The 24439-nt window shown below is 41.8% G+C and overlaps 1 long non-coding RNA gene across 1 annotated transcript; it reads right to left on the minus strand.

Annotated features, from left to right (window-relative positions):
• Window positions 1-14869: 14869 nt before the first annotated feature.
• On the minus strand, window positions 14870-16246 carry LOC124270419. The gene is made up of 3 exons (XR_006896763.1): window positions 16207-16246; window positions 15945-16051; window positions 14870-15005 (listed from the first exon to the last, which is right to left on the minus strand). It is a non-coding gene; the product is annotated as an uncharacterized LOC124270419 (long non-coding RNA).
• Between the last annotated feature and the right edge of the window lie 8193 nt (window positions 16247-24439).

Consider the following 24439-nt stretch of genomic DNA (forward strand, 5'->3'; position numbering starts at 1 on the left):
GAAGGTCGATCACCATACTAGGGACCATGGGGTACCTTGGCTACCTGCATGGACCCTAGTTGGATTTAGACCATCCCTTCAGCTGATGGCGATTGTAAGAAATGTTAGCTACAAAACTCCAGAGAGATTTTGTCTATGGTGTAACTGGCCTCATCAGCATTCGGCGTACGCACGACTTTGCTGTAGTCGTTAAACGTATGCTCATATTCAAGCCTATCCCCCAGTGTGGCCTGGTAAAACGGCGCGTGTTCCGTGAGCGACCCGAAGTCGAGCGGCACGCAGAACCTGTTCCCGTACGCGTGGGCGATGGCCTTTTCACCGTCCGAGATCGTGTCTAGCTGGTCCTGCGTGAAGCCGTATTCCACGCACAACCGAGTCGATTTGCTGATGCCCTGGTACACGTCATTGACGCGTTCTCCTTCGCCTTTCCAGAAGTCCCCGTAGCAGTGAAAGACGTCACTGTCGTCGATGCTCAGCACCTCTTACCGCTGATCTTGATGGTGGTTTTCTTGATGATGGCTTGACCTACATTCCGCACTAGCTCGCGTTTGTCGTTGTCACAGGTCAGCGTGAGGTTGAACGCCAGTCGAATCGTGCCTGGTATGATAAGGTCATTCTGGCCCAGGTTTGGAAATCTAACCAGCAGCGTTTGGTTCTGGTTTTTCTTGCTGGGATTGTTGGTGATAGTCACTTACTGGCGCACAGCTCTGGCAACTAGAGGCTCTCTTGATCTTCGGAAAGTATCTAGTTTCCTACCATACATTGTTATATAGATAAAATATAAAAGTTTAATATTAAATAATGGCTGAAGGCGGTCATGAGTACATCCCTATGGATGATATGTGGGATGATAGTGTGTTGGGGGATGACACCACATTCACGAACCCCTTAAGTGCTGAACTTGTACAGCCGGCCGTCGACGATTATTACGACGCAGTTGAAAAGAGAGACAACATCAAGCCGTTGGGGCGAGTTTACCATCGATAAGAAGGGCACACTGCGATTGAAGGCTCACCTGGGGGTCGATATCATGAAAAAAGATGGGAAAGGACCGTATGCTTTGTCAACACTCACCAGTCGCCCTGGTGGTAGTCAACTGATCCGTGATGAACTAGGCTTCATAGATTATGGGAGCGCACGGCCTAAGCCTCCCCCCGAAGGTCGTCCAAGATCTGCAAGCAGCCAGGGCCGAACTCAGTAATACCGGGGATGCTAAAGAAACGTCGGACAGTCTCGACAAAATATTGGCCACGTACCATGCCCACCCCTTGCCGGGCCTCGAATTTACCCTGAGGGAACTGCGAGGCCTAGACGAAGCGTTGAAACATGTACACAGAGAACTCGTGAACTGAACGAAGTCGACAAGCACATCGCTCGCGAGAAAATAAAACTCGCCAATTCGGACGGTGATATGAAACGTCGTATCGAGGATAGAATAAAAAACTTGGAAGACAAGAGACGGACTCGGTTGGAATCCGCTTCCTCGAACCGGGAAGCCCTCCGATCACAGATCAGTCGCGTACAGGAAACCATCGATCGAGTTCTAAATGAGGACACCACGTTGGCCAACAGGATCCAAATCCTCTTCCGAGAGCAAGGGATCACCATCGCCAGCATTCTGACTGCATTGGCATTCTCTGTTCTAAAATGACAACGTAATGAATGTATGTCTTTGAAACGAAACCACTTTGTACTTACAATGTATTTTAATGCAGACTTGTTCTCGTCACTATATGGCTGAAATAATGCCGATGTGACGTAAAGCCCAACTCAACTCAACTCAACTGACTGCATTAGGCTTCATCATATCAACCCTGGTGGTGTCACTGAGTGGGGGGAACCCCACACCCACATCGCCAAGTGGTGGTGGCGTCAGAGACTGGATAAAAAAACACCTGAAATCCCTTGGGGAGGCCCTGGCTTACCTAGCTGGTAAGGCCGCCGAAGCCCTGCCCGGCATCCTGGGTAGAATCGTCTCGTGGCTGCTGAGTGCTCTGGCTAAAACTGCCACATGGCTCAGTCAAAACCTGTGGACAGCCATCATCGCCGTGGCAGGTCTGTTGTACGTAGCGACTAAGGAATTTTTAACCAAATAAGCCCCACCCCAACCGCTACCCCGCCAGCCACCATGGCTATTTTATGATCGATGTGCTGCTGATTGGACGCCTGCTGTTGGGGTTGTGTGGGTGTTGGTTGAACCCTGGGCTCCGGGGGTGGTGCAACTAAACCCGTTTCACCGGTCGTGGGAGGTGGTACGTGGGGGACGTTGACATCGGGGTTGACGCCCAACTTTTGGTCTGCCGTGGCTATGACTATTTCGTTGTTGTAACCCACCACTTTTTTTACTCTCAGTTGCATATCGCTCTGAGCCATGTACAATCCAACGTCGAACACGTAGTCGACTTTCGACCTGGCGTATTCCAACACGTCTTTGTAGCGTTAGTAGACGTGGAACGTGAACACAGACTGACTAAGCGGCCCACGCCGAGTGTCTGCCAATGTTACACCACACCCCGTTAGAGCGCAACACACAGCAAAGTTGAGTCGATTCTGCCAGAACTGCATCGGGTTGTTGAACCAAGCGTGGATTGCCTTGACGTTCGTCACCGAAAGCTTACACTGGTCGAACACATCTATAAACTGAGCATTGAAATACAACCCAGCAGCGACTACGATCTTCATGTGGGGGAAATCTATGTCCAGTTTAGGGTAAAACACTCCCGGGGAGTACATTTTAAAACTTCCACAAAAATGAAATGGCATTGTGTAGTCATAGCTTTCGGTCGTGGGAACCGTGCCAATTAACACCTATCAGAGGGGTACACAAAGCCCGCAGTCTAGACTACCAGTTATCCGACTTTCATTTTTGTGGAAGTCGCGGTAGCTGAATAGGTTAGGCGGCTGACTTTGGGTGCTGGTGATTAGGTGCCTGACTCTGAGGGTGTGAGTTCGAATCCCGGATGGGGCTCAACTCAAAAAAGTACTAGAATTTGTACTTTACTAAGAAAGTGTAATCCAAAATATAGCATATGTTACATTTGACCACTTTCTAAATGGCATTGTGTAATCTATCTCAGTTGATTAACATTATTCAGTTGTGACGTAACACACACATTTAATGAAAAGGGAAACACATAATTTGATGTTTCATGTGTTAGTATCTTTTGAACACTCACTCATTAAGGACACATTCAAGTTTGAATGCTTAACTTTACTGCACATCTTTTTGTGTATTGATTAAATTGACTTTTGTTGAAGGGTTTTATTTGTATATGGATTATTCAATGTGCAGCTTAGGTTGTTAGTTGCACAAAAGAGATAGGGCATTAGCTGATATGATTGACGCTTCGTGTGTTTACAAGTATAGAGCTCTACGTAATATTCCAATGGAAGACATTTAGGTATAAGAGGTGACATAAAAGGAACGCATTAACGCCCAGTGTACACTAATCGTTGAGAAATATTGCCTGCTGCACAACTAGCCTTTAACAAAGGTTCATTACCAGTGACAGTATTTGTTCTGAGATAAATCCATTTCCACTGAACTGTGAGAAGTCGTGGTGAAAGCTGGGTTTATGCTCCATCTTTATTCACCGAAACACGTAATCATATGGATGGTAGGTATTAATGTGAACTCAAAATATAGTGGGTGAGTTAATATTTATTGTCACATCAACACTATTTCAGCCATATCATGACGAGAACAATTAATGATCATTAAAGATAAATATAATTAGAAGCAATAAAACTGTTTACGATGAACAGTAAAAAAACCCTGTGTATCACAGATAGAGATATAAAAGTAGCATGCAAGTAAAAAGTTATACGATAATGCAAGACAATACAATATAAAAACAGGCTGACTAAAAAAATAAACGTTGTAAATTAAAACCAAGACTTTGTGTTTTACGAGCAGTCAATTTCCAAAGAATGAAATCTATGAGTGAGTGAGTTAACATTTAACGTCACCTCGGCAATATATCAGCCATATCGTCACGAAAACAGTTTATACAATAACAAAATATATATATGATGTTGGTTTGACAGTATTGGAAATTCGTGGAAAGATACGTGATGTGTACCTACTCACAGCTCTGGTCAACAAGCAAGTCCCCAACCCCTGTTGTTGACATCGACTGACCCGATTATATACATCCACTGGGAGATTCACTGAACAGATCACAATTTCTCTGAAGGTTGATTTGCAACATGGTTCATGAAATCCGGGATCATTCTGATACACTGTGCAGTGTGTTTCTGCAGGAATAACATTTTACAATGGACCACTGACACTATACACATAAAACATATCGAACTGCTGACACCTGGTTCTTCAACAATGATACCTCAAGTGCAATGGTTGTATTTTACCTTGTCGTGGGTCTCAATGTACACAGTTAATGTGCTCAAGGACATACCTGTCATGAGAAAATATTCCAAGCAACAGCAATGTGGTCATGACACTCCTCTTGCTGAATTCAAGCCATACGGGAAACTACAGTGCTTCAGTAAATGTCTGCAGATTGCTTGTTGTAGCCATGTAAGATTTCACCCAAAGGAGCTGATTTGCAGAACGTCAAAGAATGTGTCATCTGCTCAACCAACGAATTCAACGAATGGCCAAGACTGGATTTGTTGGAAGAAAACCGGTTCTGTAAGTATATATGTGTTGTGGCTAAACGCGAAACATGTAAGGCATGAGTGAGTGAGTGAGCAATTTGCTGCTGTTCAAAGCTAGAAAAACCTTATGTAAAGGGATATGCAACAAAACTGATGACAAAGATCACTACAACTTCAGTTCACATCACAACAAAGAGGAAAAACAGAAAACTAACAATCAGAATTAATATCTACATCTTATCATACAGTTTGATTTCGTTTGAATATGCTAAAATAAATGAATGGAAAGTACGGTTATCTGGCACCGAGATAAACTATAATTAATGGGACCCTTGGACAAGGGATAGAATGTGTCCAGGCATCAGAACTGGGCAATATGTTTACCATGGGTTGGCTCCACATGCTAGAGAAAGAGAGTTCGGCTGTTGAGGGCAGTGGAGTCGGCAATAACGTTTAGTGGCATGTGGCACAAGGAATACAATACTGTGTATCGGCAGCTCATACATTCTTCATGAAACATATTTGTACAAATATGTAAAACAATAATAATTCAATTTGTCATAATATTAACTTGCTCAGAGTCATATGTCCACAAGTCGGTGAGTCATGGGCCAATCTGGTCATGCTTGTCTCCGAATTATATGGGTTGAACCATCCTAAACTTTATTTTTTTTGTATAGCTGTAGCTGTTCCCTTCACATTTGCTGGATCCACTTTTCACTCGTTCTGTGCAGCTTGGAGACCCACTGCAGCATAACACTGTGTTAGTTGACACTCAATCGTGGGTCCATGGTCCCTAGTATGTGATCTACCTTCAGCTGTTGCGATTTATAGCCTGTGTTCTATATTGTATTAGTTTCGTTAATCCAATTGTTTTAGTTTAAATGCTAGTTTTATATTCATATCTGTGATGCTCCAGAATTGTTACAGTCCATTGTTTTTCACAATGGGATTGTTTTTTCGTCTTGGTACAACACACATACCCAAACCCATGTCCTAAATGGCTAAACACGGTCTGGAAATGCGATTGGTACAACACACATACCCAAACCCATGTCCTCAAAGGCTAAACATGGTTTGGAAATGCGATTGGTACAACACACATACCCAAACCCATATCCTCAAAGGCTAAACACGGTCTGGAAATACGATTGGTACAACACAGGCACCCAAACGCATGTCCTCAAAGGCTAAAGACGGTCTGGAAATGCGATTGGTACAACACAGACACCCAAATCCATGTCATCAATGGCTAAACACGGTCTGGAAATCCGATTGGTACAACACACATACCCAAACCCATGTCCTCAAAGGCTAAACACGGTTTGGAAATGCGATTGGTACAACACACATACCCAAACCCATATCCTCAATGGCTAAACAAGAAATGCGATTGGTACAACACGGTCACCCAAATCCATGTCCTCAATGGCTAAACACGGTCTGGAAACGATTGGTACAACACAGATTCCCAAATCCATGTCCTCAATGGCTAAAGACGGTCTGGAAATGCGATTGGTACAACACAAACCCACATCCCCAAATCCATGTCCTCAATGGCTAAACACGGTCTGGAAATCCATGAATGGTACAACACAGATACCCAAACCCATGTCCTCAAAGGTTAAACACGGTCTGGAAATCCGATTGGTACAACACACATACCCAAACCCATGTCCTCAAAGGCTAAACACGATTTGGAAATGCGATAAGTACAACCAGGGAGACTATATAAGGGGGAGTGGTCACTCCTCGGAAAGCTCCTAAGCTATGCCTCGGCTCGTCACGTGACCAGTGTAGCCAATATGGCGGCAGCGTAGTTTTTAAGATTGAGCCCGGTTTATTTTCAACAGCTGATTACATACGCTGAGTGTTGTGACAACTGAAAACCTACATGTAGAAGATAAGTTACCTATTCTGTCACTTCATTTTAAGTCAAATAATTGTTATTAGTGTCAGTATAAGTACAGTAGATTTGTAGTAAAGTTTCAAGTCGGCATGTTGTAGATCACTGGCTTCAATTCTCAGTACACAGCGAAGAAAGACTAAATTATATCGCTAAAAACGTCTTTCACATATTCGTTTAGTTTTTAGAAGGGAAATATACCTTTAGTTGAAAGGTGTTTGCAAGTAATAGTGATAGTTTTATAACTAAAAAACAATTGTTAGGGTGTATTTGAGGTGTGTGAAAAATATGACATATCGCCGATCTGCCATTGAAATACTAGACTACAGGGCGTTGTTTGAGTGTTTCTAGTTATTGTTCAAAAACATCTTTCACATATACCTTCAATTTTTATGAGGGGAATATACCATCAGGTGAAAGGTGTTTGCAAGTAATAGTGATAGTTTTATAACTAAACAAATTTGTTAGGGTGTATTTGAGGTGTGTGAAAAATATGACATATCACCGATCTGCCACTGAAATACTAGACTACAGGGCGTTGTTTGAGTGTTTCTAGTTATTGTTCAAAAACATCTTTCACATACACCTTCAACTTCAATTTTATGAGAGGGAATATACCATCAGGTGAAAGGTGTTTTTGCAAGTAATAGTGATAGCTTTATAATTTAAGTGTTTTTTTGTTAGGGTGTATTTGAGGTGTGTGAATATGACATATCGCCGATCTGTTCTGATACGCCATTGATGCTTGTGATGCTTGAGTGTTATAGTTCTAAAACTTCTTTCTTTCTTGTTGATCTTAGTATGTGACAAAACTTGAAAGGTGTTTATAACGCTTTGTGATAGTTCTAAACTTTGTGTTTGAGGGGTCCGTGACAGTGTCAGTTAACATTCTGCCAATGCCCATGCCATTCTACACATCCAATAAGATATCTGAATTACTTACTAATGTAAAAAATGTCTCAAAGTAGATTTTTTTAAAAAAAAAGGACAGCTGATGTTAACATATGTGTTCTACCGATAGTTTTGCGTTCTTTAACATGTTTGGGGAGGCATGGCCGTGGTGTATCATTTATTCGTTCATTCATTCACATATGTATTTCTTTCTTTTGTTCTTTTTCTTTATTTCTTTCATTCATTCACATATAAAAAATTCTTGCTCTTAATTAATTAATTAATTCATTGTAAAATTCCGACTGATACAATACACTGGCTGAAGTACTGTTAAACGCAGCCGAAGAACGAACCAAGTCACTGTGTGCGTTGGAGCATGACGAGGCACACGTTAATTAGTACAAATGGTAAAGAAAGCAAGCGAGTGACCTATCTCTGTTGTAGAGTATCCCTGGTACAACACACATACCCAAACCCATGTCGTCAATGGCTAAACACGGTTTGGAAATGCGATTGGTATAACACAGATACCCAAACCGTTGTCGTCAATGGCTAAACACGTTTTGGAAATCCGATCGGTACAACACAGACACCAAAACCCATGTCCTCAAAGGCTAAACACGGTCTGGAAATCCGATTGGTACAACACAGATACCCAAACCCATGTCCTCAAAGGCTAAACACGGTTTGGAAATACGATTGGTACAACACAGATACCCAAATCCATTTCCTCAAAGGCTAAACACGGTCTGGAAATGCGATTGGTACAACACAGACACCCAAATCCATGTCCTCAAAGGCTAAACACGGTCTGGAAATGCGATTGGTACAACACAGATACCCAAACCCATGTCCTCAATGGCTAAACACGGTTTGGAAATGCGATTGGTACAACACACATACCCAAACCCATGTCGTCAATGGCTAAACACGGTTTGGAAATGCGATTGGTACAACACACATACCCAAACCCATGTCGTCAATGGCTAAACACGGTTTGGAAATGCGATTGGTATAACACACATACCCAAACCCATGTCGTCAATGGCTAAACACGGTCTGGAAATGCGATTGGTACAACACACATACCCAAATCCATGTCCTCAATGGCTAAACACGGTCTGGAAATGCGATCGGTACAACACAGACACCCAAACCCATGTCCTCAATGGCTAAACACGGTCAAGAAATCTGATCGGTACAACACACATACCCAAACCCATGTCCTCAAAGGCTAAACATGGTTTGGAAATGCGATTGGTACAACACAGCTACCCAAACCCATTCTCAAAGGCTAAACATGGTTTGGAAATGCGATTGGTACAACACACATACCCAAACCCATGTCCTCAAAGGCTAAACACGGTCTGGAAATGCGATTGGTAAAACATACATACCCAAACCCATGTCCTCAAAGGCTAAACACGGTTTGGAAATGCGATTGGTACAACACAGACACCCAAACCCATGTCGTCAATGGCTAAACACGGTTTGGAAATGCGATTGGTACAACACACATACCCAAACCCATGTCGTCAATGGCTAAACACGGTTTGGAAATGCGATTGGTACAACACACATACCCAAACCCATGTCCTCAATGGCTAAACACGGTCTGGAAATGCGATCGGTACAACACAGACACCCAAACCCATGTCCTCAAAGGCTAAACACGGTCTGGAAATGCGATCGGTACAACACAGATACCCAAACCCATGTCCTCAAAGGCTAAACATGGTTTGGAAATGCGATTGGTACAACACAGATGCCCAAACCCATGTCCTCAAAGGCTAAACATGGTTTGGAAATGCGATTGGTACAACACAGATACCCAAAGCCATGTCCTCAAAGGCTAAACACCGTCTAGAAAAGCGAAGGCACACTTTGCCTGTACATACTGAAATCTGCTTTGACTTGTAAGATGTAACCCGTTCAGTAGGGCAGCTGTACTGATGAATCCGTTGACTTCAGAATTCATATTCGCTCTGATAGTGAGTGAGTGAGTTCGAATTTAGCGTCACCTCGGCTATATTTCAGCCATATAGTGACGAGACATGTTTTACATGAATAAATAAACAATAAATTAAAGTTGCTAAATAATCAGTCATCGAAGGACTGTAAAATAACTTGAGTATCACAGATGGAGTCTAAAACCAGCATAAACATGTAAAACAATTATTACGAAGGTAATACAATATAAAAACGGTCTATAGATCGCCAACAACTGAAGGCATATCACCATACTAGGAAGCGTGAGGACTTACATTACTTTTGCTACCTACATTACTTTTGCTACCTGTATGGACCCTAGCTGGATTTACACCATCCCTTCAGCTGTTGGCCAAAAGTAGGAAAATTTGGCCACAAACTAAAATGACAAGAATACTATGTTTCAAAACACAGGACGTGAACATTTTACTTTGAAAGTTTTTGGGACTTAGGTACCCTCTCAGGAAGACAATAATTTTACGCTATGTCAACCCCCTTTGAGAGTACAGCCACTAACAATCTAAGCTCATAATCTACACTACCAATCATTAAAACACATCTATCTACAGAACATATTTATCAAAATGCATTAATTAAATCAATTTCTTTTAAAAAAGCAAGAATTAACTGAAGATGAACAGAATTAAAAGGATCCTTAGCAGTTTTAACATTGAAATATGTCTCCCTTTTGATGGAGAATTCAACACAGTCAAGCAGGAGATGCTTGATTGTGACTCTCTCTTCACAAGGGATACAAATATTACGGAGGATCCTCACCTCTTCACAAGGGAAACAAATATTTGTGAGTGTACCTTGTATGGCCAATACGACGTCGTCGCATGATGACCTCTTCAAATCTGGATTGACAACCTAAATAGGTGTAACCAATATAGGGTTTTATTCCATGTAATTTGTTAATACCTACTTGGGTGTCCCACTTCTTTTGCATCAGATTACGGATGTAAGTTCTAATGCTAGCTTTATAATCAGAGTATGGAATAAGAAGTGGTGTCACAGATTTATTGAGTGCTGCCTTGGCAGCAAGATCGGCCATTGTATTCCCAGAAATACCAACATGGCTGGGTAACCAACAAAAGACGATATCGCATTGGCCAGTAGCAAGATCATTATATAAATCAATTATTTCACTTAAAAGTGGATGTTTACAAGAGAGATCATTTATAGCCCGAAGGCAAGAAAGAGAATCTGAAAATATGATATATTGTTTACATTTGGGGTGTCTATTAATATATTTAAGAGCTGTAAGTATTGCGTTTGCTTCTGCTGTGAAGATAGAGCTGTTATCAGGTAATCGAGACGATATTGTTCTGGATCCAATGCAGTGGCACAAGCCACCGCGCCACCATCCTTGGATTTTTACGTATTATATTTACTTTTTAATTGATTATATTCTTGTTTATATTGTAATTCATTAGATTCTGCTTTTTTAAATGCTGTTAATGTTAGGTCAACTTGTGACCTAACCAACTGACAGGAGAAGAGGAAAGAAGACGGGAAGGAGCTATATTTTTCAGCTCAATGCCAGCAGCAGAAATGAATGGTTTAATTCTTAAACCAAGAGGTGGAACAAGAGAAGGCTTTTTGTTGTAAAAATCATTATAAAGAGGATGAAAGACACAGTTGAATGCAGGGTTAGACTCGTTAGAATAAAGTTTTGTTATATACTGCAAGGATAATTTTATACGGCGTTGTGTAAGAGATGGTTCATCTGCCTCGACGTAGAGACTGTCAACAGGAGACGTTCTAAAGGATCCAAGACAAAGTCTTAGACCTTGATGATGGAACGCCAAGCCTGGTCCCACCACTTGGAATCAAAATTCAACCACACATATCTGCAGCTAAAATTGACCTCAATATTATAGCACCTTTCCGGCTTCTGTCTTCGCCACTGCTGCAGATGGTGAAACCACAGGTGGATCTTACTCTCACCTAACTCAAAAAGTCAGAAACAAATTCTTTGGTGTTCCAACAGGAATACAAACAGTTACACTTCAAGCATAACAACCATAGATCCATTTTCACAGACGGATCCAAGGATGATCGCCAAGTTACCAGTGCTACAGTTATTGGATCCAAGACTGTCTCCTCTAGAATTCCTGACAGTGGTTCCATTTTCACTGCCGAGGCCAAAGCTATCTATTCAGCTTTGACCTATATTAAACAACAGAACCGTTCCAAAAACTTCATCATTTTTACAGATTCATTGTCTTGCCTTCAAGCACTTCAAAATGTTACTTCAAGTCGCTCTATCATCCTGGACATCTTGGAACTTTACAATGACCTTTCCACTGGCCAATGCGACATCGTCCTCTGCTGGTTGCCTGGTCATGTCGGCATAGCAGGCAACACAAAGGCCGATGCTGAAGCTAAAGCAGCTCTTGACATAACCTTATCTCCACTGCTGATCCTATACAGTGATTTCAAACCCACTATCAAAATCTATACTTGGGACCTGACGCGAAAAAGATTGGACACCCAAGTAGGAAGAAATAAACTTCATGAATTGAAACCAGAATTTGGTTATACCTACTTGGGTTGTCGGTCAAGACATGATGAGGTGATTTTACGACGATGTTGTATTGGCCACAGTCGGTTTACTCATGACTATCTGCTGAAAACGGATGGGGATGGATCTCCCATGTGTGTCTCTTGCGATGAAGTGTTCACCATCAATCATATTCTGCTTGACTGTGTGGACTTTTCGACTGTAAAGGAGTCACATTATGATGCGAGAAATCTGAAAGATCTATTTTCCCGCGTGTTAACTACCTGAGGGAAGCTGACCTGTATCATAAATTGTAATAATGTAATGTGAATGGCGAATTGCTTGCTTCTAAATTTGTTATGACATTTAAATGATAATGTAATCAACTTATATGCCTTTTAACATGGACTTTGTATTGGGAATGATTATGAATGCATACTTGATCTCGTCGCTATATGGCTGAAATAATGCCAATGCGATGTAAAACCCAACTCAACTCAACTCAACAATGTGATATCGTCTTTTGTTGGTTACCCAGCCATGTTGGCATTTCTGGGAATACAATGGCTGATCTTGCTGCTAAGGCAGCACTTAATAAATCTGTGACACCACTTCTTATTCCATATTCTGATTACAAAGCCATCATTAGAACCTACATTTGTGATCTGATGCAAAAGAAGTGGGACACTCAAGTAGGTATTAACAAATTACATGAAACAAAACCCTATATTGGTTACACCTACTTGGGTTGTCAGTCCAGGTTGAAGAGGCCATCATGCGACGATGTCGCATTGGCCATACAAGGTATGCTCATGAATATTTGTTAAAAGGAGAAGATCCTTCATTTTGCATCCCTTGTGATGAAAGAATCACAGTCAAGCATGTCCTGCTTAACTGTATTGATTTTTCCTTCTCAAGGGATACGCATTTCAATGTAAAAACTGTTAAGGATCTTTTTAGTACTGTTAGTTTTCATTTGATTATTGAATATTTAATTAAGAACTAGAATTATTAGATACATTTTGATGAATAGTCTGTAAATAGATATATATTTTATTATTGGTAGTTTGGATTAGTAACTAGGATTATTAGTGGCGATACCCTCAAAGAGGGTTAAGTATTGTAAAATTATTGTCCTCCCAAGAGGGTACGTATGTCCCCAAATAGTTCAAAGTTAATTTAAACCTACCACTATTCTTAATCGTAGCATATATGCTATTTCAATATATGGCTAGATTATCTAAAGTTACCAATAGCTGAAGAGATGTTGTAATTCCAGCTAGGGTCGATGCAGGAAGCAAGTGAACTGTAAGTCCCCATCGTCCCTAGTATGCTATTTTTTGTTGGGGATCTATAGCCTGTTTTTTTATATTGTCTTGTCATTTATAGTTAAAGTATTTTATATTTAATTACTAGTTTTAAATATATTTCTGTGATAATCTAGTTGCTTTACTCTCCCTTGCAGACAGGTATGTATATTTGCTAACGTTCTTCTTCATCATTTATATATGTACAACTTTCTTAGTCACGATATGGCTGAAATACTGCCGATGTGACTTTAATTTTAACTCACTCACTCAATCATGTGCCCTCAACCACCAGATTCCCGTCCTCCACCAACACAGGGGGCGCAATCCACAAACATGTTATCCAATTTGGTTTTACTACCAGCAATGGGGTGCTGCGGATCTGTAAGACGCCTGGTCCACACAGGGGTTGAAGAGCTATTAGCGTTACCCATCACCCACGACGAGGAGGTTGCTCTTCAGGGGTGCCTTGTCACGCACAGAGCATATGTAAAAGTTCCACTTCTTTTGGAGTATTTGATATGCATGTCAGAGTTTGAAATGCATCCTATTTGGTATTTGCCTCATTCATTGTTGCCAGTGACTGTAGTTATGGTGCAAATCCAGCCAGGGTCCATACAGTTAGCAAAATTTATGCTAAGTGTCCGTGGTCCCTAGTATGGTGGTCTACCTATAGCCCCTGATTATATCGTCTTGTTGATGAATAATGCTTTCTTTTAATTGCTATCAACTAGTTTTAGTATATATTTGTGGTATTTAAGTAATTATACTATCCATCGGTGACAGGCTTCTTATACACACTATCACTACAAAAATAAGTTGGTTTCCGAAACACTTAAACTGAGAAGAAACGACATGGAAACCACCATTTCCAGTTGGTTTCCATGTAGTTTCCTATAGTTTCACTGTGGTTTCCATGAAAACTGAAACTGAATTTTGCACCATTTCCGGCTGGTTTCCAGTACGATTCATGACCCACTCCTCCAAGCCAGATCCAGCTGGTTTCCGTGTTTTCGTTTACTGTAAGTTTCAACCTGATTTCCGTTTTTCGTTTATTGTAGGTTTCGACCTGGTTTCCATGTTTCCGTTTATTGTAGGTTTCAACCTGGTTTCCATGTTTTAGTTTGTTGTAGGTTTCAACCTGGTTTCCATGTTTTAGTTTGTTGTATGCTTAACCTAGTTTCCAAGTTATAACCTTGTTTCCATTAAAACTGAAACTACATTTTGCACCAGTATCTGGATGGTATCCATGTCGGGACTTTACCCACTCGCCCAAGGAGGCTCCTACTGGTGCTTAGTTTATTGTTGTTTCCAACCAAGTTCCCAGCTTATAACCTGGTTTCCATGAAACTGAATCTGTTGTGCCGGCCCCTTACCCGCTCCTCCAGAAAAGAGGTTGTGTTTCATGCAACACACATACCAAGTCAGGTATTTTATACAATTGCACAATGGTAAAACCGTAAGGATGACAAATAACAGAATAAAACACAAAGTCATGATAGCTTTATTTACTTTCAACAATTTGCTGATAAACAACTGATATTTGGAATATTCACATTAATAAAAACTGAATTTTCAAAATGCATAAATAATTAAAAGCAATAAGGGAATAAATAGCAGTGAGTATGGAATGCTTTTCCTAAACTCATCAATGTAGATGAATCCATATTATTTGGTTTTCCAATTTGAGAAATGTTAACTCTTTCCCCAAGAGAGGAAGAACTTTCTGCTTCTTCTTCTCCGACCAGCCAATCGTTGTCAGGACCTTCTTCCTGCTTTCCAGCTTCTGAAAGTTAGAAAACAATAAACAATCAGTAAAACAAGCATTCGTCAACAATATCGCTTGCTGGAGAAAAGAAAACTGTCCAATGTTCCTTAAGCTTGACGACAAAATAACCACAATAATAAAACTGTAACCACTGTCCTATAAGCACGAACTTCAATAAATCAAAACTGAGCATTTGACCTGAAAAGTGATAAACGTTCCAATCGTAGAAGAACTTAGTGAAATTTGTAAGAGCAGAGAGACAATAGAGAGAAGGACATATTTCCTTAGCTTGGGTTGGATATTTGATAACTGACAAAAAAAAGATTTTCTTTCACTAAATAACAGTTGTGACTTATAGAAAACATTGACATTGAATTAATAACATTTCTTAGGAATGCACACTAAATTCATGCTATCATTGCCTATATTTCCGAGAAATTCTCCTGTGAAAGCTATAACTTATTTTCTGAATGTTACATGCATTATGCTGTGATATTATATGTATAGAACTACGAATTATCCATTATTTTGAAAATAATGTGAAAATAATTTTTTTGGGTTTAAAAAATAATGTGGGGTCATTCTAGTAGATAAGAAATTGAATGGGGTCATAGGCGGACCTCCATAACTAATATCTCATACTGCTATTGACAAATGTGTTTGCAGCTACTATTTAGTGGGGTGTTGTTAATAAATTGTTAATTGATGTGTGCAAGGTGAAATATATCCAGACCAAAACATAATGTACATTGGCGCTTTACTTTGGACTATTTATAACTCTTTTAGCTGCATATTTATATTTATACATATTAACATATTTACACGAATTGAACAGTGTTTATTTTGGAACATCAGTGTACACTTTCAAGAAATTACATTAACTCAAATAAGGCGTTCCTTAAATTTTTAACCTGTGTACTGTAACATTAGAATTGAGAACGATTAGAATTTACTTACACATCTGAATCTTTTGTTGTTTTTGCAGACAAAGTCCTCTGGCTTTCCACTTCCTTGTCTTCTAGGTGAACGAACCCTATTGTTCGTCCAAAACCGCCAAACTACTTCTGAAAGGAGATGTGTATAAGTGGAAAATATTTCCAGTTGGAAGTTACGAAAATAGTGGTTGTGTAATTTTTATGTATTTTTCTGATTCATAGGATTTACATTATTTGGATAATTTTATGTACATCATTTATTGAAGGGTTTGGATTACGCATACCTGTTGCAGGTCAAGATCAGTTAGTCATCTTCAGATTTTCCAACACTGCCCCAATGGAATGCTGGAAATGTAGAAATTAAGGGAAACATCAGGAACTTTCTAAGTGATATTGTACTCTTGATAACAATAAGGCATGAAAATAGAAGAATAAATATCAATTTACAAGGTGTAGATATGCCGATATCAAAAGAAGCAAAATTAAAAAGTTCATATAATTTTAGGTTGACAATGTACATCAATGTATCCCCAACATATCCTATTAAACGTTCTATATGTCCAACTTTCTTTGCAAACTTCTTTTGTTGATCTAACAAAATCCACATCTCTTCATTCAGAGTTAAATATCTTGACATACTAAGTGTAAAATTGTTTACATCAGATGATTAACTTACTGACTTGAAAACCTTTTAAAAAACAGTTTCCAAAAATATTGTGTTGACAATTTATCCACTCAGCAACATTATAGTATCATGATAAATATCGTCTTAAAAGTTGGCTGAAAAATATTGTCGATTTGTTTGGTCATAGGCTGTCTTGTAACTCTAATAACTAGACATAAAAAATGAAACTTCGCTCTAACAATGCACCAAATCTGGTCAGAGAATTCCTATAAATGCAAAATGACTCACTTTCACCCACTGAATAGTTTTCAGTGGTACAAATATCAAAAGCAATTTTCAATAACAAACTTTAAAATAGATCTTCCAATCATTGGATTTCTTTTGGAAATAGAATACTTTTGGAAGTTATCCTGAGTCGTGACATTGCTGGATATATTTGTGGTTCATATTGTTCTTGCAGAGACTATTTTCATACATTACGATAATGAACCATTTAGTCGTATGTGACCTTATCCAAATCACAATCGAGTTCTTGAGTTGACTAAGTAAAGGAAGCCATATCTCTTGCCAACATTTCGACACGCAATTGTTTATCGAGTTCCATCAAGTCTATAACTTTAATTTCATATTTATTGTCCTAGTTACTTATGTCCATTAAACGTTGAACATAACATGAGCTATTGCTTAATTAAAAAAAAATACACTGTACCTGACAGGGTCGTGGAATGTTCCCTTTCTCCCTCCGCGATCGACGACTGCTCCTGTTTTCAAGTTTTCACGTACCCGAGCCTCCAAAGCTTCTAGTGCAACTCGCATTGTCATTTTCTTCATTCATATAACATGGACAAGCGAAGGAATAATTCATTGGGCTGGGTTCCTTGTTGTGTTAAAAATGGGAGACACTTTGGCCCACTTTCAAGACAACTTCTCATGAGTTCAAGTGACAAAATGGCGGCGGTAGGGGCATTGTGGGTAATAACAAATACCTAATCCCTTTTCGATTGTCAGGTATGAAAACATTATCTGACCCAATTTGGTAGTGATTTCAAGACATAAAAGACGAAAATGACCACTTCAGTACATAAAAACATTGCTTTTATAAAATGTCACGAGTTCGCGCGTGCCCACGGATTACCGACTCATTACTTCTACAGCAATTCAATTTTGATAATAGGTGCCCGTTAAGACGAGACAACCCCAAGGAAGCCGACACACAGACCCCGACATATAAAAGACATGACACTGATTGTTTGTCAAGTACTTGAACTCACTGTCAAAGCTTATACTATCTTTTAATGCTTTTAATGGTAAACATTACACACAACCTCAATTCATAGTACACTTCCCTGATACTCTAGTTATTGAGAAATCCGTAATGTATGTACCGGATTGACAATTGTTTGAATTACATTATACTAAACTTCCTAAATGCTTATACTCTTTCACATTCTAAAGCAGAAATAATTAAACCGAGTTTTCCTCAAATTTCACGTTTTGACGTTTAAGCTTTTTCATAACTACAGTGAAAATTGTTACTCATCGTAGAATATCACCCATCTATCTAGATTTTCAAAATTCCCCATGATATGAAATGACAATAAATAATTGGTATTTAATAACAGTTAAGATTGTAATAAATGATAAAATTTGATAACTGAGGATTGTTCATCTAAGCTTGTCAGACTTCTCAGACACACGTGAAACACTTCATGTGTCATATATATCAAAATTATAACAGTATAGTGATTTGGTGTCCCACAACAAAAACAGGTACATGTATAAAGTTGACCAATGCGTCAACAACTACTTGGGGTAACCTTTCTTCTTGTTCATCTGGCGAAAGTAATGTAAGTCCCCATGGTTCCTAGTATGGTGATCTACCTTCAGTTGTTGGCGATCTATAGCCCGTGTTTTATATTGTATTGTCTTCTTTAATTGGAATGTTTCAGCTTTGTTCACTAGTTTTATATCCATATCTGTGATTGTCTAGTCTTTTTACTGTCCTTCGTTGGCAGGTTTTTATAATATCTATATATATTCTATTGCAATGTCAAATGTTCTCGTCACGTTATGGCTGAAATATTGCCGATGTGACGTTAAATAATAACTCACTCACTCACTCACTTGATCATCTGAGCAATCTTACAAATTACGTCCTCTTTCAAATGTAAATCTGCTGTTCCTTCCCCAGACATATTCATTTTGAATTTTAAGACCTCATAATTATTCTACGCAATTACTGATAATGTAATATGATATGAAAGTAGTCCATCTTCGAAACTAAGTTTCAGGAATGGAAACCAACAGTATATACATGACAATAGTTTCTTGTTGGTTTCCATTACCGGGACTACAAGTTTACAGTATCCATTATGGATTCTATTACGAAACTAGGTTACCCAGTTTCAATGAATGGATACCAACTGGATGCCAGGATGGTCAACTTCATACCAAATACTTGCAAATTTTAAGCTACTCAGTTCAAAACACTGCACAGGAAACCATCATGAAACTACATTTTCTGGTTTTATGTTAGTTTCCATTTCATGAAACCTTCAAATTCAAGGACTGGAAACCAACAACAAAACCTATAACCTTAGTTTCTTGTTGGTTTCCATTTACTGAAATGCAAAAATCAAATAATCCAAAATGGAATGTAGTTGGAAACTCAGTTACTCAGTTTCAGTGAATGGAAACCAACTGGATTCCCCATTTACCCAGTATACGGATGGTTTCCAGATTTCAGGAAACCAAGCCCCGTGAAGTCTATGTTGTCGGGTAGGAAGATCTTGGTGAGGGATATCGTGTCTTCCACAGTAATGGTGACCCCCTGCAGATTGGTGTGGGAGTCGACACCCACCCGCACGTAAACAGTCTAAACGTGATACTGGTGCCGTTTAACCCACCGGAGTTTGATTCCCTTCACGATTTCGATTTCATCCTGTGATGGTTCCGCTAGGTAGACTTGGATGACCAGCGTGGAATTTGCTGGTAGACCTTCCAGGATTTTGACCACACCGGCGAATTCAGACACCAACTGCAATGCCACATCCGGTTTACTCGGGCTGCAATACTGGAGAGTGGGCTGATGATTACGCCACTCTTCCACTCTGGGATGTAACCCAGGTTCCGTTGTTCACGACTTTGTTTAGATAGTTGTCTTTGTTCTCCGTGAACACGTAGGGGGAGCCGAGACTAATGTTGAGAAACCAGTCGACTTGAGCGGGTAACAACACCCACCTGTTGGCGTTGGTGAAGACGAGGGTATACTGCTTGTTTCGGGTGATGACCGTCACGTTGCTCTCGACACCTTCTAAGTCGAACAGTTTGCCTCCGAACGATGGGTATACCGTCCATCTATCATCACTGATGCGGATTAAGTCGAACCTAGTGTTGAGGGCCGATCCTGAGGTATCGACTATATCACTTAGGTTTCTACCACAACCAAGGATGGGGACTTCAACACGTTTGTAAATGCAGTTTTTAAGCTGCGACCCATACAATTTGCCATCTACTCCGGGGCCGTCGAATCCGCGTGTGTCAACTAGGTCGCTGACCCCTATATTGATACAATTTTTCAATTTCATTCCGGGACCTTGTGCACTAGTCATTTTATGTGCGGTGTTATGCTGAGGTATCCTATATTCACATGATTATGCTGTATATCTAAAACCGACATTACCGACTCAGGGATGGTGCCCCAAGTTAACCTCTTGTACTGTCGCGATGAAAACGACTCGTTCTGCCATAGTTGTACTTCTCAGTTTTCACCGGTAGGGCTCTCTGTATCGTGGAAGGGTGGCCACCTTGAATGTTGTCCGAGACATTCAGCTGACCGAGATGAATGCACAGTTCGGTAAGGTACTAGGTCGGGTAACTTCGTGCATGTGACAGTAGTTGTTGGTTTTATCTCGTCCGGCGGCATCCGGAGTGTCCTCGCCAATGGTCGGCCGAAACTCAAGGGGTTTATTCCGTTGTTGGTTAACACCACTGTGCCGTTTCAGTCGTTTATCTTGAGTTCAACTCCCAAGGGTTTGAAGACCTCAGCGCTTAGCGAGCATACGCTGTAGTAGCTGTCAGTTATCTGGTTGAGGGCGCCACTGACGAACAGCTTGTTGTTGCTGGCTTTCATGTTGGTCCATCGTGGAAGGTAGGTGATATTGCAGAGTGCGACGTGATATCGATCGGGTGCATCAGTGGAAAGGACTCACCGCTCGTTATTCCTGGAAGTGTTACGTACATGTTAGAGTATATATTCCCATTATATAATACTTTTAAAATGTACAAACCGGGAGTGTTTTACCCTAAACTGGACATAGATTTCCCACACATGAAGATGGTGGTCGTTGCTGGGATGTATTTCGGCGCCAAGTTCATAGATGTATTTGATAGGTATAGGTTTTCAGTGACTAACGCTAATGTAGTCCACGCCTGGTTCACCAACCCTATGCAGTTCTGGCAGAATCAACTCAGCTTTGCCGTGTGGTGCGCTACAACGCGGTGCGGCTTGACGTTGAACGACACTCGGCGGGGTCCGCTGGGTTGGTCTGTGTTCACGTTTCACATGTAGGACCACGTCAGGCATATCCTCAAAGAGATGAGCACTCCTCTCCTAGAGGACAAAGCATGGAGCGCAGTAAATGACCCGTACGATCGACAGGCCTACGAACGCGTTTGCAACGAATTCAAGCTAGGCCCGAAGAAGGATTGGCGTTTGCCGGGCGCGAACCATGGGTTGGGCATCCCCATCATTCACAACATGCCCCTAGTGGAAGCCAGCGAAAAGTTGAAAAAATGGGGGTACAAGTCTTATCATCACATCAACAAACGAGTGGTATGACCGTTACATGGCTTTCGACATCAGCAAGGATTACTGAGTCCGGAGGTTCGAGCAGGGGCCCACGGATGACTGGAAAAAAGTCATGCTGGATACGCAGAGAGGGTTTACTCATGCCGGCATCGAACGCTTGAACGACCCGATTCGAATGCATGTGTGGGCCGTGCTGGGCGCTCAGAATCAAACGCGTTCTGGTATCATCGGTACCAGTACTGCTTTAGACGCGCAGAAACAGTTCATGTCCAACGTCGAGGATGCCATCGCCGCCCGGTTGATCTACCGGGTGCCACCTGACGATACCAAGACGTGTTGGAATATGCCCGGTCGAAATTGGACTACGTGTTCGTGCGACTGAGAATCAACAAAGTGGTGGACATACAACAACAAAATCATCATAGCCACGGCCAACCCAGAAGCCGGGTATCAACCCTGACATCAACGTGAGTAATGTGCCACCCCCCACGACAGGTGAAACGGGTATAGTCGTACCACGCCCAGAGCCTAGAGTTCAACCCACACCCCCACAACCCCAACCCCCACACGTGCAGGCGTCCAATCAGCAGCACATCGACCGTAAAACAGCGGTGGTGGCCGGGGGGATCGCAGTCGGTTTCGGTTTCATTTGGTTAAAGATTCCTTAGCCGCTACGTACACCAGACCCGCACTGCGACGATGGTTGCCCACAGGTTTTGACCGAGCCACGTGATGGTTTTAGCCAGCGTGCTAAGTAACCACGAGACTATGCTACCCAGGATGCCGGGCAGGGCTTCAGCGGCCTTACCAGCGAGTTTAGCTAGAGCTTCACCGAGTGATTTCAGGTGTTTTTTATCCAGTCTCTAACATCATTGCCACCAGTGGGTGTACCACCACTTGGTGGTGTGGGTGTTGGTGTGCCACCACCCCTACTCAGCAGCATGACCAGGGTTGATATGATGAAGCCCAATGCAGTCAGAATGCTGGCGATAGTACTCCCTTGCTTCCGGAAGAGGATTCGGATCCTGTTGGCCAACGTGGCATGCTGCTGATTTAGGCATCGATGGCTGATCTGGGATCTGGGAGCGAAGTTGTTCCCGGTTCGAGGAAGCGGATTCCAACCGAGTCCGTCGCTCATCTGGCAAGTTGCACAATCGTTTTTCGATGATGGTTTTCAGAGACTCGTCTTCTGTTTTATTTTCTCGCGAGTGATGTGCTCATTGATTTCGTTCAGTTTCCCCATGTTGTTCACGAGTTCTCCGCGTACACGTTTCAAGGCTTCGTCTAGGCCTCGCAGTTCTCGAACAGGAAATTCGAAACCCGGTAAGGGTTTGTCATGATACGAGGCAAATATTTTTTCGATACTGTCTGATGTTTCTTTAACATCACCTTCACCGCTGAGTTCGGCCCTGATGTTTTCTAGATCTTCGGGGGGCTGTGCGCCACCGTAATCTATGAAGCCTAGTTCATCACGGATCAGTTGCCCACCATAACGACTGACTAGCCTAGACAAGGCAATCGGTTTTCTCGTGCGCTTATTGACGAGATCGATCTCAGGATGAGCTTTCAATCGCAGCGTGCCCTTCTTATCGATGTCAGGATGAGCTTGTAATAGTCTAGCCACAACGGATCGACGTAGTTTCTATCTGACTTCCACGCGTTGTAATGATCATCGACGGTTGATTTTATAAGTTCATTGCTAACGGTGTCGCCCATGAATGAGGTGTCATCGTATTCCCCATCATCGAGCGCACCAGCCCAAAATCGTCCATCGGGATGTTCATATGGCCGCCTTCAGCCATTATTTATATCAAACTTTTATATCATATGTATATAACAATGTATGGTAAGAAACTAGATCCTTTCCGAAGATTAAGAGAGCCTCTAGGCGTCAGAGCCGTGCACCAGTCGGTGACCATCACCAACAATCCCAGCAAGATAGACCAGAACCAAACGATGCTGGTTCGATTCCCAAAACTGGGTGAGAATGACCTCATCGTACCAGGCACGGTTCGACTGACGTTCAACCTCACGTTGACCTCCACCAACGACAAACGCGAGCTCATGCGGAGCGCAGGTCGAGCCATCATCAAGAAAACCACTATCAAGATCAGCGGTAATGAGGTGCTGAGCATCGACAACAGCGATGTTTTCACTGCTACCGGGACCTCTGGAAAAGCGAGGGAGAACGCGTCAATGACGTGTACCAAGGCATCAGCAAACCGACTTGGTTGCGTGTGGGGTACAGCTTCATGCAGACCAGTTTGACAAGATCTTGGCCGGTGAAGTGGCCATCGCCCAAGCGTACGGGAGCCGCTGGACTTCGAGTTGCTCACGGGACACGCACCGTTTTACCAGGCCGCGCTGGGTGATTGGCTGGAATACGAGCTCACGTTTAACGACTACAGCAAATTAGTGCACACGCCGAACGGTGACAAGGCCAGTTACCCATCGCAAACATCTCTCTGGAGTTTGATATGGTAACTAGCCCAGAGCTGGCCAGGCAGGTTCGAACCAAGTACTCGGGGAAGGTTGCCATCCTCTACGATAGGGTCCTGTGGCATAGAACGATAGTACTGGATAAGAGCGACACTGTGTGGAACATCAACCTGAACGTGCCGGCACGATCGATGAAACGTATCCTGGTCGTCCCTGTGGAGGATTACAAGCCGTTCTTAAGGGAGAGCGAGAAGTTTTTCAACCCCGAAATTGAAAAGGTGGAAGTGACCATCGAGGGCGTGCCCAACCAGTTGTTCAACCATGGTATGAGGGCATACCAGATCTGGGATGAGATAAAAAAAGCCACCGGCTATCAAACAACACCCACACATAGCCAAGGACCTGGACCTAAGCTCCATGCAGATCAGGGAATACCTGACCACCAAGTACGCACTATGGTTGGACATGCGATCCAAGGATGATGACCAATTGCATGGCAGGGGCCGTCGTGTTGACAATGGCAGTGAGGGGATAACCATGCAGATCACCAAGAAGGCTCAACCCGCGGGCAAGTTGACATTATATCTGTACGTGATTATGGACGCGCAACTTAATAAAGACAATGGGAGATTCGTGCAAACCA

Source organism: Haliotis rubra, unplaced genomic scaffold (assembly GCF_003918875.1).
Source record: "Haliotis rubra isolate DU_JTF1 unplaced genomic scaffold, ASM391887v1 Scf1515, whole genome shotgun sequence".
Taxonomy (NCBI): Eukaryota; Metazoa; Mollusca; class Gastropoda; order Lepetellida; family Haliotidae; genus Haliotis; species Haliotis rubra.